This window comes from Erythranthe guttata, chromosome 12 (assembly GCF_056151865.1).
Source record: "Erythranthe guttata isolate IM_541 chromosome 12, IM_541, whole genome shotgun sequence".
NCBI lineage: Eukaryota > Viridiplantae > Streptophyta > Magnoliopsida > Lamiales > Phrymaceae > Erythranthe > Erythranthe guttata.
In genome coordinates this window covers 7395386-7408035 of record NC_142544.1, presented here as the reverse complement: position 1 = coordinate 7408035, position 12650 = coordinate 7395386, and the positions used below count along the sequence as shown (strand labels likewise).

At 34.5% G+C, this 12650-nt stretch overlaps 1 long non-coding RNA gene and 1 pseudogene across 1 annotated transcript; both read right to left on the bottom strand.

Moving 5' to 3' along the window:
- Positions 1-420: 420 nt before the first annotated feature.
- LOC148766353 (hypersensitive-induced response protein 1 pseudogene) lies at positions 421-2323 on the bottom strand (annotated as a pseudogene).
- An 8941-nt stretch (positions 2324-11264) lies between these two features.
- LOC148766352 (uncharacterized) lies at positions 11265-12071 on the bottom strand. The gene is made up of 3 exons (XR_016034877.1): positions 11926-12071; positions 11775-11820; positions 11265-11529 (listed from the first exon to the last, which is right to left on the bottom strand). It is a non-coding gene; the product is annotated as an uncharacterized LOC148766352 (long non-coding RNA).
- Between the last annotated feature and the right edge of the window lie 579 nt (positions 12072-12650).

The window sequence follows — 12650 nt, the reverse complement described above, 5'->3', positions numbered from 1 at the left end:
AAATAATACTCGAACTATGGAAATTTATTGAACGTGCAACGCACGTGCATCTTGCTAGTATAATAAAAAAAAAAGATCATTACAACAAAAATAATACTCGAAATATGGAAATTTATTGAAAATATTTATAGACCAACAAAACTGACTGATTGAGGAAGCCATTTGAGAAACGAATAATACTCGAGCAATGGTATGAGCTTTCCGGTATTTTTTACCGTAGCATGAAATTCAGTCACAATCTCATTATGTGAAAATCAAAAATTGGAAGTTTTAACTTGATCATAGAATTTTTCTTGAAACTTTTAGAGAAAAACTAGATAATACTAATTTTTTATTTTTAATACAATTTTAGGCTAATATAGAAATCCAATACATAATTTAAACCTCCAATTCGAAAATCGGGAAGGGGGGGGGCATTTTTCAATGAAGAATGTTGGAGCCACGGATCTGGGCAGCCACATCACGAACCGCACCGGGCCCATGTGGGAAAAAGACAACAGACGATTTTGAAGAAGCACCGATTTCCTTCATTGTGTCAAAGTACTGAGTGACAAGAACTATGTCCATGACATCCATAGCAGTTGTACCAGGTACATTCACCGAGAAACCTAGGACACTGTCTCTCAATCAATCAACAATAGCCTGCCTTTGATGGGCAATACCCAAACCCGAGAGATATTTCGACTCTGCTTCACCTTCAGCTCTCTTCATTTGCAGTATCTTTTCAGCTTCGGCTTTCTCTGTAGCAGCCAGTCTCATCCTTGCAGCAGCATTAATTTCATTCATGGCTCTCTTGACATGCTCGTCTGGTTCAATGTCAACAATCAGTGTCTGAACGATTTCGTACCCGTAGGCAGACATTGCCTTTTCGAGTTCATCTTCCACAGCCTTAGCAATGTCGTTTTTTCTGCTCAATAGTGTCGTCAAGATTCAGTTTCGGTACAGTGGCTCTTATCACGTCAAAGACATAGGCCTGAATTTGACTCCTCGTGTTGATGAGTTTGTAGAAAGCATCGTTCTTATTCAATTCATTCACCTATTTTGGCTGAGCATGTAGAAAGCATCATTCGCCTTGTCAGTTTCAATGGATGACATGCCCGAGAAAGGTAATTATCATTGTAACGATTTTTTTTTTTACGAATTTGTGACATTGAAAAATGTGTGGATAGTTATTATCTTAATAGTAAATGCATGATTTATCGACAGGTTCGCTTCGGTGTGACTCTGGTCTGATTTTCAAGCTCGAATATTATTCGTTTCTCAAATGGCTTCCTTAATCAGTCAGTTTTGTTGGTGTATAAATATTTTTAATAAATTTCCATATTTCGAGTATTATTTTTGCTGTTATGATCTTATTTTTTTATTCTTTTATTATGCTAGCAAGATACACGTGCGTTGCACGTGTCTAGTTAAGTATTTTGTTAATTTTGATTTTATGTATTGCATTTCTATATTAGCCTAAAATTGTATTATAAATAAAAAATAGTATTATCTAGTTTTTCTCTAAAAGTTTCTAAGAATAATTCTATGATCAAGTTAAAACTTGCAATTTTTGCTTTTCACATAATGAGATTGTGACTGAATTTCATGCTACGGTAAAAAAATACTGGAAAGCTCATATCATTACTCGAGTATTATTCGTTTCTCAGATGGCTTCCTCAATCAGTCAGTTTTGTTGGTCTATAAATATTTTCAATAATCTATAAATATTTTCAATAAATTTCCATATTTCGAGTATTATTTTTGCTCTAATGATCTTATTTTTTTTTTTTTATTATACTAGCAAGATGAACGTGTGTTGCACGTGTCTGGTTAAGTATTTTGTTAATTTTGATTTTATGTATTATAAATTAAAAGTTAGTATTATCTAGTTTTTATCTAAAAGTTTCAAGAAAAATTCTATGATAAGGTTAAAACTTACAATGTTTTGCTTTTCACATATGAGATTGTCACTGAATTTCATGCTACGGTAAAAAAATACTAGAAAGCTCATACCATTGCCTGAACTCCTCCGAACATTTTTTTTGGAAATGCAATACATAACTCAAAATTAACAAAATACTTAACTAGACACGTGCAACGCACGTGCATCTTGCTAGTATAATAAAAAATAAAAAAATAAGATCATTACAGCAAAAATAATACTCTAAATCTGGAAATTTATTGAAAATATTTATAGACAAAAAAAACTGACCGATTGAAGAAGCCATTTGAGAAACGAATAATACTCGAGCTTGAAAATCGATTTGAGAAATGAATAATACTCGAGCTTGAAAATCGGACCCGGGTCACACCGAAGGCAACCTGTCGATATATCATGCATTTACTATTAAGTTAATAACTATCCACACATTTTTCAATGTCACAAATTCATAAAAATAAATCGTTATGATGATAATTACAATTCTCGGGCATGTCATCCATTGAAACTACAACGCGAACGATGATTTCTACAACCTCAGCCAAAATAGGTGAATGAATAAGGAATAAGGCGAACGATGCTTTCTACAAACTCAGTAACACGAGGAGCCAAATTCAGTCTTATGTCTTTGACGTGATAAGAGCCACTCTATCAAAACTGAATCTTGACGACACTTTTGAACAGAAAAAACGACATTGCTAAGGTTGTGGAAGATGAACTCGAAAAGGCAATGTCTGCCTACGGGTACGAAATCGTTCAGACACTGATTGTTGACATAAAACCAGACGAGCATGTCAAGAGAGCCATGAATGAAATTAATGCTGCTGCAAGGATGAGGCTGGCTGGTACAGAGAAAGCCGAAGCTGAAAAGATACTGCAAATCAAGAGAGCTGAAGGTGAAGCAGAGTCGAAATATCTCTCGGGTTTGGGTATTGCCCGTCAAAGGCAGGCTATTGTTGACGGATTGAGAGACGGTGTCCTAGGTTTCTCGGTGAATGTACCTGGCGTTAGAGTAGGTGACCAACAAGCCAACTTGTGAATGTGGTCTTTCCATTTATTCTTGTAATAAATAATCCTTTTTCGTATTAATGATAAAACACCTTGGTATTCTATGTCTTTGTCCCTTAATCAAACATAGATATAGTCCTTACAGTTATTACAATAATTACTCGTAATTGATCTTTTAGGATCGAGAGATATTTGCTGAAGTATTATAACTGTTAAATAGTGTTCCTAGTCTAAGGGTTACGCCACCAATGAGGATATCGGCCTTTCCCATTAAAAGACTAGCACTTAGTGTATGTGTATTGCGTCTTATCAGTAAACGATATTGTCATATCGGTATGCATAAGTGGGTGCTCGTAAGTTGACGAGTTCACTGAGCTCTCTCACCCTAGAAATCTCTAAGTGGTTCTCAATAATCGAGTAGAGATCTCTATGGTATAGTTGTACACCATTAGTCCTTAAGACCTAGACATCACCGTGACTTCACTAGAGGACCAGCTGTATCGTGACCTGTCCCTGAGTTCCACCGAGGACCGCCCCAAGGGTTAGTGTTCGTGTAGTCCGAAATCTAGTGGGAGGTCTGTGCATTGTAGTCGGGGATTCGATCGCTAGAATTGTCTTGGATGTCCTGTGTGTTCTCATAGTTTGTAATCTTTAAGTCTCTGGCCAGAGCTGATTTAAGTGATTATTAGGGAATTCGATTCTCTAAGTCATGCACGTACCGATTACAACACTTAGACGATCGCCCGGTTATTGAACTACAAAGGAGGTCTGGATGAACCAATGCCTCTAGTTCAATCAGGACATATGAATCGAAGGGATCGTACTGTACGTTAACTATATCAAACGGTTCTTGCAGACACTTCATTTGTACCTAGGGAATCATGACGCGTAGTTTCTGGACGCCAATCTTGATTCGTTGGGTGATTAAGTTAAAACGAGCTTCATCTTAGTTGTAACTCTAGGGACGATTTTAAACCACAAAGAGTTGTGGAGCCACGTCTAGCTTACACCTGAACCATCGAGGGTCACACTGCTCGTGCACTCGAGTTCTTTAAATAAATGGTCAAAGATAAAAATGTTTAATCTTTGCATAATTGGAAATCAATATGATTGAGTCCAACATTCGCAATTTGGAATTATGAATGAGAATAAGATAAAGAAAAGAACTAGGCGAACTTCTTAGTAAACTTTCTAAATTGGGATGTTTCCAAATTTAGAAGGTCCACTGAATTAGGGTTTCCACTTTTAGAAATTGGCGATCGAGAATTGGCATTCGTAATGACGAGGACATTTCAATGATTCCGAAAATATAATTGTTATAATTTTCCAATCATTGAGTTATGAGAAACGAGTGAAGAAAGACTAACGAAGTTAAGTTGTTGGGCCCGGTCCAACTTAAGCCCGTTAGGGCTTTTATACAAGACAGTATAAATACAAGATTTATAGGTCTTGCACACAGAAACAATACACGCTACGAAACCCTAGCCGCTCGAATCTCACACGGCCGCTGCCTCTCCTCCGCCGTCGCCGCCTCATCGCCGGAAACTGATGCCCCACGCGCCGATTAAACTTGGTAGAACTATTCCTTTTGCTTTGTTCTCCCGTTAATTCTAACTTTTGCGTGTCTAGTGCCACGTATTTATTAGAACTTGGTATAGGAGGTGAAATCAGAGAGGAGGAAGACAAATGAGTCAATCTGCCGAGATGCCGCCGCCGAACCACCGGCGCACACGCCCTAACGCGCTGCCCGAAGACAACACGTGAATCTTACGCGCCGTCGCTGATCCCTGCGTCCACCGTCGCTGCTCCTCCTGACTGCACGGATTGGTTTCCGTGGCGGTTTGCTTCAATCCGAGAACTCACCTCACGTTTCAACAGGTAACTTTTCGGATCCGTTATGAATTAGGTTTTAATTTAATTAGATTAAATTAAACATGGAATGTTTTATGAAATTGCTTATGTATGTTTTTGCTTGAACGTTTTCGTGAAATCATTTGTATGAGAATTATGATTTATCGCGAGCATGCTACATGTTTAAATTATCAAGTTAATATACATGTTGCAATTTAAATTCTGCTGGAAGCGTTAGTGTACGTAATTAATTGTTATTATCGAGTACGTGTGTATATGACAGTGTTCTAAAAATCGGCCGAGGCGGCCGGTTAATCGGTCTCCGAGGCGGAGGCGGTCCAAAACCTTTACGATTTTAGTGTAAAGGTTTGAAAAATCGTATTTTGGCGGTTTGAGGCGGTCTGAGGCGGTCCGAGGCGGTCTGAGGCGGTCAAACCTTTATTTTATAAGGATATTTATGTATTATGATATTACTATTATTATTAAACTTTTATTACTTTATTAGGATATATACATGGTAGAGATATAACTATGTTGAAATATCTTTTTGTATATGTTTTAAGTATTTATAAATAATATCTAGAAATATATTATATTAAATTTTAAAAACCAATTTATTTCAGATTTATCACCGATTAATTACCGTCGCACCGGTTAATTATGAGTCAGTCCCTGACCGCCTCCGACCCAATTACCGCTTTTTACAACCTTGGTATATGATCAAATCGTTTTTCATATAAAGTTTTTATTTTCCACTGCTTACACGTGCCTGATTCCCAACAGTGGTATCAGAGATCGTTGCGCAATTAATCGGATTTAATGAATTTTGCTTAATTTTAATACATGTTCGATTTATTAGAATTGTGATTGTTGTATTATTATATTGGGTGTTTTCGAAAGTTTAAAATATTTTTGAAATATTTCTTAGAATTTTTTTCAAGCTTTACAATTGTTTTAAATTGGAAAAAAATGTTGTTTTTAATTTTGTTCGGATCGAACCTGTCGTAGCTGCCGGTTCGATGGTTTCTTCCGATCCAACTGACCGAATCGACGTGGATTCAAGTCGGTCAGACCGGTTTTCGGTCTGACTGACCCGACCCACTGATTCAGCCAGCTGGACCAGACTGAACCAGACCGTTTCGGTCCGAACCGATAAGACCGGTCGGGCCGAACCGGTTCACTGAAAAATGAAAATAAATAAAAAAAAATTCTTCAGATTTCTAAAATTAAACCTAATACAAATTGATTTTAATTTTTGAAAAATTATTATCAATTAAACCCAATTAGATAATCGATCCAACAATCATCTATTTTTTAGTATATTTTTTAGTAAATAGGTGTTGGATTAATTAATTAATTTGAATTGTTAAATTGATTTTAATTAATAGAACACACATACAATATTGATTATATTTCAACTTAATTATTGGCAACTCAACATTATTTGGTTGATTTATGCTAGTTGATGTCCTATAATTATTTTCAAAAACCCAATAATTAATTAATGTAATTAATTATATAGTTAGGTTGTATGTTCCTCTTACGACAATATGCGTTTCCATATACTTTTAGAGAACATAGATGTAGGAATCAAATCGACCAATCCAAACCTTCTGATGAGATAAAAAAATTTCCAAAATCCTTCATTCTTAATTTAATTAAGAATTATTTCAAGCTATAAAGAAAAACCAATTTGTTGAATTTTTCTTTCCTTCTACTAACGGTTAAATCATGTGTAGTCCTTTGCAATAGTGCGGTAAGCCGTGTTAGCGGGGAGTACTATAGTAAGGTAAGTTGTAGTTCAATTGACATAATGTTGAAGGTAGCCATAGAAAAGGTTATGCTGGATTAACGTGGTCGGCTAGATTAACTAGGGACTGCATTAATTTGGTATAATTAAGTTCTATGAGCGTCTTTGATTAGTAGGTTAGACTTGACACACGAAGATTTTGAATTTGCAAGATTAACTTAGGTCATTATCAAGTGTGAGGAAAATTGCTTTAGGGTCATATAAATGATATGATTGATTGTGATCTACCTTTGGGCAAATATAATCGGGCTAAATTAACTACATGTTATATTTGTCTATTGGACCAAAAGCCCATTAAAGAAAAATCGGTTTTCTCGTTTGTCTACTAGAGGGAAGTGGAACTTAGTAAAATTAGTGGGAGAACAATTAAATAATAAAAGTTCAAATATATTTAATTGTAAAATCATTTAATACGAATCTCTAATAATTCTCTTCTCTGACCTCTCAGATAATCATGTGTAAGAATCCCATAATATCAATCCTCGACAATAAACTCAATGGCCCTAATTACCTAGATTGGTTGCGTAGTCTTAAACTTGTGATAACCGTTAAGGGGCGTCTCTATGTTCTTAATGAGAGACTTCATGCCACAACGACTGATACTGAAAATGGAACTTATGAAGCATGGAAGAAGGACGACACTCATGCTAGATGCTACATGATAGCAGCCATGGAGCCCGCGCTTGCGAGGAAATATGAGTCTCAGTTACATGCTTTCGACATCAAGGCTCATCTCGATAGCATGTATAGTGAGAATATTAGGGCGTCGAGGTACGCTTTTACCAAGGAGTTGACCACTACGAAACTGCGCGAAGGGGCTTCGGTCCACGAGCACTGTCTCAAGATGATCACTCTCATTGCGAAGCTAGTGAACCTTGACGTCACCCTCCCTGCCGAGCTCTCGTTGGATTTCATCATGTTGTCTCTTTCTAGTTCCTATGAATCGTTTATAGTGAACTTCAACATGAACAAACTTGATCCTCCATTGGACGAGTTAATGAACATATTAGTCAGTTTCGAGTACACCATCAAGAAAGAAAAATATGTTCTCGTTGCTGCTACTTCTGGAAAGAAGAGTTCTTCCCAAAAGAAGAGAAAGGAAAGAGTTCCCTTCACAAACAGCAAGTTCGAAGTGGGTGAAGGTAGTGGGGTCCCTAAAGAGAAAATCATCAAGCATGCTGATGATGCTTGTCATCAATGTGGAAAGAAAGGGCAACTGCAAGGCTTACCTAAAGAAGAAACGTTCTGAAAAGGGTACATATTTCATTGACGTAAATTTGTCTGTAAATTTTTCTTCTTAGGTATTAGATACGGGTTGTGGCTAATACATATGTAATGATTTGCAGCTAATGACAAGAAGTAAAAAGCTTAGAGCGGTGAGACCTGCCTAAGGATGGGGAATGGAACAAAAGTTGTTGCTGAAGCCATTGGGACTATTTACATAAATGTTTTAGATTCTAGTTTTCCTATTGTTTGAACGATTGTTTATTTGTTCCGTCTCTCATTAGAAACCTTATTTCTATTCCTGTTTTTGATATTGAAGGTTTTACTTTTGTTGATGGGAATTCGATTTGCATTATACAAAAAGAATGAAAATGTGATTTGCAAGGGACGACTATTAAACATCTTATATGAACTAAATCCAAGGGAAATACCTATTAATGTTATATCAGCAAAACGTAAGGAGATTGATCAAAACCCCGCACAACTTTGGCACGCTAGATCAGGTCATGTCTCTTAAAGAAGGATGAACGATTTTGTTAGTGAAGGATTGTTCACTTTGGACGACGTGAAATCACTACAAACTTGTGAATCCTGCCTTAAAGGGAAAATGACCAGGTCTCCCTACAAAGGGAAAATGGAGTGGGCCGAAGGTCTTTTGAAGTTGATCCATACAAACGTATGTGGTCCACTAAGTGTTGGTGCGAAGGGTGGTTACAACTACTTCGCTACATTTACCGATCATTACTCTAGGTATGGGTACGTGTACTTGATGAAGTAAAAGTCCGAAACATTTGAAAAGTTCAAAGATTTTGGACACGTAGTAGAGAAACAACTCGGATGAGGTATTAAGAAACTACGATTCGATTGTGGTGGAGAATACTTGAGCATCGAGTTCATTGACTATCTAAAAGAGAATGGAATACAATATCAATGGACTCCACGTGGAACTCCTCAACTAAATGGAGTTCCCGAAGGTCGGAATAGAACCTTGTTAGACATGGTTCGATCTATGATGGGTTTCACCAACTTACCGGCATACTTATGAGGTCACACACTTCGCACTGCCGCGTATTTGCTGAATATAGTTAAGACCAAAGCAGTTAAATCCACACCATACGAACTTTGGCATTCCCGGAATCCTAACATTAAACATATTAAGATATGGGGTTGTCCCGCTTATGTGAAGCGACTAGTAGGAGATAAGTTGGATAGTAAATCCGACTTATGCTACTTTGGGGGTATCCCGAGGACTCAATGGGATACGGATTCTATTATGTCAAGGAAGCAAAATCGTTTGTTTCGACAAATGTCACCTTTCTAGAAAGGGAGTTTCTATCAGATCGAAAATGCAACATGATGGAACTTGAAGTAGTTCAAGAACCGCATTGTGAAGTTCAAGCGCAAGAACAAGTAATCGAGCAAATACAACAATCCACTAACATACCTCCTGAACCTTCAGTACGCAGATCCGAAAGAGTTCGGAAAATGCCTGATAGGTTATTCCTCCTCGAAAATGATGAAGATCATGTTGAACTTGGACAAGATCCAACAACATACAATAGCCGTATCGGATGCGGACATGGGACATAGACTAAATGCCATGAAATCCGAAATAGACTCTATGTACTCCAACAAGGAATGGACCTTGGTAGACCCACCCAAGAGAATAGTACCCTTAGGCTGCAAGTAGATCTACAAGAAGAAAATTGGAGTGGATGGATAGGTGGCGACCTACAAAGCTAGATTGGTAGAGAAAGGATATACTCAAAGGCAAGGTGTTGAACCACCGACGCACGCGCCCTCACGCGCCGCCCGAATACAGCGCATGAATCTCACGCGCAGGCGCTGATCCGCGAGTCCGCCGCCGCTCCTCCCGACTGCACGGATTGGTCTCCATGGCAGTTTGCTTCAATCCGAGAACTCGCCTCACGCTTTAGGAGGTAACTTTTCGGATCCGTTATGAATTAGGTTTTAATTTAATTAGATTAAATTAAACATCGAATGTCTTCATGTTGTTTATGTATATTTTTGCTTGAACGTTTTTGTGAAATCGTTTGTATGATTTATCGCGAGCATGTTACATGTTTAAATGATCGAGTTAATATGCATGTTGCAATTTAAATTTCGCTGGAAGCGTTAAGGTATGTAATTAATTGCTATTATCGAGTACGTGTGTATATGATCAAATCGTTTTTTATATAAAATTTTTGTTTTCCGCTCCGTACACGAAACAACCTAAAACCTAAGAAATTAAATTTACCATATTTATGTTTAATACTCTCCCATCTCCAACCTAGTAAATGTAGGGCTTTTTTTTAATTTTAATTTTTATCTCTATTTTAAAACGTATTTTAGTAGCTATAGACATTTTAAAATAGAAATTAATTATCATCCTATATTTATCATTAACTGCCTACAGTAATATAGCAGTCAAGAAAGTAATCTATATATAATATAAAAAGAGGATCTATGCCCTCAATGATTGACATGTGGCAAATGATGATGTCATTTGTCAAAATTGCTTAGTTGGAGTTCAATTGATGAGGTGGATTCTTCAATTGATTAGGTGGCATTTTTATTTAGGGATGTTTTTAAGTTCTTTCCTATTTTACATTTACACAATCATTTAATAATTACCACATGTATATATATTATTTCCAAAGTTAATATTTTATAAATTCGAAATAAAAAAATCTTATTTATATTTTCAGTATTTCAAATTATATTTATTGAAAAAAATTCATGAAACTCAATTTTTTTACGAATATTCAAATAATTTTCATAAAAAAAATATTTTTTTAAATACTAAAATATTAAAATAAAGGAATACAAATTTTTTTTTCAATATTCAATATTTTGGAATATTCAAATATCCTTTCAATAAAAAAAATTGGGATATTTGTATAAAATCAATATATTAATAAATTAATATATATAAAAATTAATGTATAAATATATATATATATATATATATATATATATATATATATATATATATATATATATATATATATATATATATATATATATATATATATATATATATATATATATATATAATTTTTTATTGAAAGGATATTTGAATATTCCAAAATATTGAATATTGAAAAAAAAAACAATTGTATTCCTTTATTTTAATATTTTAGTATTTAAAAAAATATTTTTTTTTAAATTATTTAATATATATATATTAATATATTAATATATATATTAATTAATATATTAATTAATAATTCAAATTAATATATTAATTTATCAATATACATGGAAATAATTATATATAAACTATATCATTGATTGATATAGATTATATCAATCATATTAATTTAGATTTATTTTATTTCCTTTTGCACATATAGTATATTTATGGACTTAGATGTTTAAAAAAATGCAAAAACAACTATATTTAAAATAAATATGCAAACATTGTAATTGATTTATACATTGGAATCAATAAAACAAAAAATTAAAAAAAAAAAAAAAATTAACAACTGGAGTCTGTTAACCTTAATCGACTACTGAACATAGTCGATTAAGCCTTAACCGACTATTGAACATAGTCGATTAAACACACGTAGTCGATTAAGGGCCCTGCCTGCGCGAATTTTTTTTTCTGCGCCGTCTTCCGCCACAATGCACCAAAAAACCCTAGATCTGCTCTTCATCGTCACCACGTCGTCGCCACACCACACCATCACCACCCCACTTCCATATTCTAAGTAGCAAATTTTGAACAAACAAAATCGACTAGAAGTAAAAGTCAATTATATACAATTTTGAGTATTTATGTATTCATTTTCCTGCATTTTCACTGATAAAGAGAAAAAATAATCTGGATTCCTAATAATTCTTAATATCAACAGATTCAATGGATTTATTAATATAAACCTTAAAACCCATAATTTTAATTCAGAAAATATATTATTTCAATACCAAATCAGAAACCATTGAAAAACTAACCGAATATCAAAATCAGATTTTTTGATCCTCCTCCTCCAATGATGATCTGCCAAACAAATTATTGAAAGAGCATCGTCAAAAGTAACTTCTCGATTTCGCAATAATTGCTAAAAATTGAAATTTCATTTGAATCTACAGAAACAGAGCGCACGATTTGGAAGAAGTTGAGGAAGAGGAAGGCAGACGAAGGCTATGGTTTCAACTGGACCACAACCTCTGATGGCGTCGGTGGCAGAGAGAGAGGGATGACTGATGAATGAGACAAAAATTTGTGATCTGGATTAAATGAGAACCGATTAGGGTTTAAGATTCATTGAGGGCAGTATTGTAATCTTACGTTTAAAAATTAGTTAGAGAATAATCTAATGGGGTTTTCTCAAATTATTATTTTGAGGAGGAGCTACCTTACATGATTTTACCACATGAGGGGGTTCTTGCTAATTATCCCATTATATATTAATAACTTATGGAAATAATATCACCATAATTAATTATAATTTATGTAAAGTTTGAATTTCAATTATTAATTATTAATAAGTTATTTGAATTTGCATCAAATAAAATCAATTACCGGATTTGTTGTCAATCATGTCTATTTTTTATTTTAGAAATCAATTTACATTTATTTTAATTATGTCCAATTATGGTGAAATATATATATATATACATGTTTTAGTATATATGCATTTATATATACATTAACTAATATAAACAATATATGATTTCCTTAAAATCGTTTTATTTACTTATTTAGTGTGTGAAAATTAAGTATATATACCCTCAATCTCAACCCCAACTCATTTATCTCTCTATTCATCTACATATTTTGTTATAATCATGTTAAACTAAGGTCCTCATCTAAAACTCTTTTTTTTT